The following is a 5,120-nucleotide window of genomic DNA, read 5'->3' on the forward strand; positions in this document are numbered from 1 at the left end:
GATACTTGAGTTTTCATTGGCTACATTAGGGTTGCCTGGGAAACTAAATACAACAAAAAACACATAGAAATTCCTGAGCCTTACCTGAGATTCACTAAACCTCTGGGGTAGGCCTGAAAAATCAGTACTCTCAAGATCTTTCCAGGATATTCTGAGATGCGGCTACTAGATTTGAGGACCACTGTGTTGAATGATGGAACCAGAAATCAAGAAGACCTTAACGGGCTCGAGTAATGTGCCAAAAAAGGCAAGATACATTTGTCAAATATCTTTCTTTGGTCCACTCAGTTCAATTCCCATTTTTCACCCTGCTCTGCAACTGGAGGCTGACCTTTATGGACTTCATCAATGGTGTCCCTCACCCTCTGGTATCCAGTAGGCCAATAAGGAGTCCCATCAGGAGAGTGTAGGAAAAGAGAAGGGTGCACTCTGGGTACTTAATTCCCTCAGCCCTCTCCATTGGAGGTCTGTCTTCAACTGGATGTCACAGTCCCTCTACATAATTGTCCTCCTCCAGAGAGTCCCTTTGTTAAACCTTTTATTTTCTTATTTTCTTATTATTATTTTAGAGACAGAGTCTTGCTCTGTCCCCCAGGCTAGAGTGCAGTGGCACAATCTCGGTCACTGCAACCTCCACCTCCTGAGTTCAAGCGACTCGCCTGCCTCAGCCTCTTGAGTAGCTGGGATCAAAGGTGCACACCACCATGCCCAGCTAATTTTTGTATTTTTAATAGAGACAAGTTTTCGCCACGTTGGCCAGGCTGGTCTCAAACTCCTAACCTCAAGTGATCCACCCACTTCAGCCTCCCAAAGTACTGGGATTACAGGCATGAGCTACCGTGTCCAGCCCGTTAAAACTTTTCTGATTTTTTTCTTCTCATTTGGATGTGTTAAATATTTTTGCTGAGACCACGATTGATGGTCTAATCTCATAGGAAGATGGGTTGAATGTGCATAGGATTATGGCTTCATAGCTGCTTGTAAAAAAGAGCAGCTATGCTGCTGCTCTCATTATGCTCGCACATAATGAGAACGTGGCCTTCTTCTGTTGCTTTAGTATGCATCTAGAATAGGGGTGATAGTCCCATGGCTCTCCATACAAATCTTGTCTCATCAGGTATTTATGTCCATTTTATAAGAAACATTGACATCTTAGAAGGGCCAGAAGGGCAGACAGACGGCTGGTTAGATAGTCAAATATCTGAGCTCATTCGTCTTGGTAAACTCTTTGACGTGCTGCAGGAGGCACCAGTGCATGGGGGCATAAGCGGAAACTCTGCGGGCCAGACAGCCTGGAATTAAGTCCCGGCTCTACCCACTTACTAGTTGTGCAACTTGACAAGTTATTTAACCTCTCTGAGTTCCTGAACTGTTTCCTTTACTGTAAAGTAAAAAATAATAATAATAATAATACCTCTCTCATAGGTTATCATAATTGAATGAGTAATCACCTATAAGGCATTTAAAACCATCCCTAGAACAAATTAAATGTTTTAAATAAACAAAAACAAAAATTCCAATCCTCACTGTGCAAATTTCAGAGTAAACCATCACCTTCAATGAATGAAAAGTGCCTTATAATATTTTTTCTATAAATAGTAAGTTATTTTAAGTGACGACTTTCTGCAGATATTAACTTTAGTCTACAAACAGCCATTAAAGTTGAATTAAGGCATTAAAATGAAAGTTTGAGGCACTGAATGATTTATTCTAATAGAAACTCTCCTTTTGTTTTTGATAAATTTTTGAGTCAGGGTCTCACTCTGTCACCCAGGCGGGAGTGCAGTGGCATGAGCATGGCTCATCACAGCCTCGATCTCCTGGGCTCAAGTGATCTTCCCACATCATCTTTTATCTTTTGTAAATCCGAGTTCTATGTTGCCCAGGCTGGTCTCAAACTCTTGGACTCAACTGATCTTCCCACCTTGGCCTCCCAAAGTGCTGAGATTACACGCCTGAGTCATGACACCTGGTTGGAAACTTTAAAAATATATCTTAAGAGTTTAAATTCCAATATTTTATATCTGTGCTAAGATTCAGAGAACACAATTTGAAAGAGCCAATCCCAGCATTTTAATTATCCTTCCCATCCTCTTCCTATCCTGTCACAGATAATGATAGCATATTATCTGTTTCTACGATCGTAAGAATTTTGAATAAGACCTCAACATTATCCAAAAAGTACAATAATCCCCAGTATGTTAAAAGAAATTTTGTGTTAAAGCCCAGGTTTCAAAAGCCATAAAGCATGATGTTGACAACCCTGACAACGTCTCATGAATTTTTTTTTTTTTAAAAGGAGGTTAGAAGAGTTTTTCTCTGAAAACTCCATTTCCTTAATACTTATTTTTAAATCTCAACACTATATTTTCTTCATACAAAAGAAAAAAAAAAGACATCCTGGCATCATATTATAATGTTGCCAGAAATTAGTTATATAATTATCCAACTGTCATCAGCACGGCATTCTCTCTGCCACTTCAACTTCAACTTTAAGTGGTCCTTCAAGATCACTTGGAATTTGAGTATGTATGAAATGGAAGTGTTTATATGGACTTCCATCTGCAAAGAAGAAAGATGGATAACTTTTAGGTTTTGTGTGTTGCAGAAGAAGGGAGGGAAAGACAGACGTGGCTCTGGAGAGAAACGGTCAAAGGAGCTGGGTAACGCTCAAGGCTGGGCTTTTCCGCTGTGCCCAGGGCAGGTCTCCTTTCTTAGCTGAAAGTGAGTGTCACCACTGTTCCTTCAGCTCATTTCCATTCACTGGAACAATGACTCTAAATCAGAAACTCTCAGCTGTGGGCAATTTCTGCAAAACCTCTGACAAGAACTCCCAGCAGCTCCCTTGTCTCAAGCAAGTGAGGAAGGTTATATAAGTCATAGAGAGTTTGCCCACACAGAAGCAGAGGAACGGCAGTTCCAGGAACTTTCTCTATTATGCTTCCTTATGTCCTACCAGGTAGGTAAAGCCCTAGATTATTAACTGTTTTCTGGTTTGCTTGGTTGATTATTTTAAGAGACAGGGTCTCACTCTGTTGCTCAGGCTAGAGTGCGGTGGTACAATCATAGCTCACTGTAGCCTCGAACTCCTGGGCTCAAGTGATCCTCCTAGTTTAGCTTCCTAAGTAGCTGGGACTACAGGCATGTGCATGTGTCATCATACTCAGCTAATTTTTTTTTTAAGAGACATGGTCTTGTTACGTTGCTCAGACTAGTCCTGAACTCTTAGCCTCAAACGATCTTCCCCACTCAGCCTCCCAAAGCATTGGGATTTCAGGCCAGGTATAAGCCACCATACCTGACCTTTTAATTTTTTAAATCAGGGATATATAAGTGCTTTAAAGCTATGTGGAAAGTATTATATTTATTCATGTATGTTTATTTTTTAAAAACGAATTGAAGTCCACTTAAAACTTCACAATGTTTACCAAAACGCATCATCAAGCTTTTTAGAGGAAAATCATGCTGTGAGTCTGTATGGCAGACGAACCTGACAGCAATAACTCAAGCATACCCTGAGAAAATCCAGGAGTGGTCAAGCTGGAGATTCACTCCTTATCTATGAAGAACATCTGAACCCCTCGCCCGTCATTTGGAATGCAGACTATACAGAGATCAGGGGCCTTTTGTTTTGGGTTAAAGGGAGGTTGCTTGGTGAAGACTACTAAGAGAAAATGCTATATAATCTGCATGCTTTTTACAAATGCTAGTGGTTTTCCTGTCCAGCCTTCCACTCCTGGAATGCTCTGTATGTAAGTCCTCTATAAACCTCATGTCTCATTCACTGGCTCTGGGTCTCTTCCTGAGCTATCCCTGTTGAAATCAACAGGGGCCTGGTATGACAATATTTATATATATTTTCTGGTTGCTTCCTAAATTTTATTCTGAATAAGAAAACGTTCATAATTCTACTAGAATAAGGAAAACCTTTTTGAAAGATAGGGTCTCACTATGTTGCCCAGGCTGGCCTTGAATTTCTAGGCTCAAGTGATCCTCCCGCATGACCCTCCTGGGAAACTGGGACTACAGATGTGAGCCAACATGCCTGGCTTTTTTTTTTTTTTTTTTAACTTACAAAAAATTGCAATAATTTTTAAAACATTTTTTACTTAAAAATTTTTTTTGCCATGATTCGTTTAAATGAATGAAAACATGGGAACAGGAGCTAGAATTTTTTTTTTTTTTTAAAGATAGGATCTCCCTATGTTTCCTGGGCTGGCTTGAACTCCTGACCTAAGTGATCCTCTGGCCTTGGCCTCCCAAAGTTCTGGTATTATAGGCATGAGCCACTGTGCCCAGACCAAATGTTTAATACTGTTATTGAGAACCAGATCTGAGGAGGTGTCATGGCAGGCACTTGACATGGACCATCTCAATCTCTCAACAATGTTACATCCCTGTGACATACTGAATTTATAGATGAAATGCTAAGGTATAGAGAAGTCAAGTAGCTTGCCTGAGACCTCACAGGTCAGAAATGGAGGAAGTCAAACGTGGATGGTTGTCCAGAGTCTACACCACTGTTAATATACATGTTTTAACCTCTACTTCCCATTTTTCCCTACGTAAGAACTCAACTCTGGATTTTGATAACTGGTGAGAGATCATTCCATACTGACAACAAAATTTGTGAAAGCAAGAAATGTGCAGTTATGTTTACTTATATATAAATTTACTTTTTTATAAAGTACTTATTGATTGTGACTTAATACAAAATATACACTTGGCCTCTGCCCTTGTTCCTGACGCAAAACATGTAAAACTCATGTAAATTCCTAAGTGATAGGGGTGACCGGATCATCTTTTAGTTCATGACACAAGAGCTTCTAAAACCCTTGGAATTCTCCAAGTGATAGGGGTGAGAAGAGCATCTTCTGTTACTCACAATAAGCCCCTTTCAACCATACCTGAGTTTAGGTTAATAAGGTGACTCAAGGATGGGAGCCCCTTGCCGGACGAACCAACCATGTGATTTAAAGGTTGGAATTTTCAGCTCCACTCTCCCACCTCCAGGATGGGAAGAAGGGCTGGAGATGAGTCCAGAGTCCAGTCACCAACGGCCCATGTCATCAATCACACCTATGGAATGAAACCCCACAAAAAACTCAAAGGGGTCCCGA

At 40.5% G+C, this 5,120-nt stretch overlaps 1 protein-coding gene across 1 annotated transcript in view; it reads right to left on the bottom strand.

Moving 5' to 3' along the window:
- MACROD2 (mono-ADP ribosylhydrolase 2) overlaps positions 1-5,120 on the bottom strand; it is a 1,539,224-nt gene that overhangs the window by 1,096,183 nt on the left and 437,921 nt on the right. The window lies entirely within an intron of this gene.

Source organism: Cebus imitator, unplaced genomic scaffold (genome assembly GCF_001604975.1).
Source record: "Cebus imitator isolate Cc_AM_T3 unplaced genomic scaffold, Cebus_imitator-1.0 Scaffold246, whole genome shotgun sequence".
In the NCBI taxonomy this organism is placed as follows: Eukaryota; Metazoa; Chordata; class Mammalia; order Primates; family Cebidae; genus Cebus; species Cebus imitator.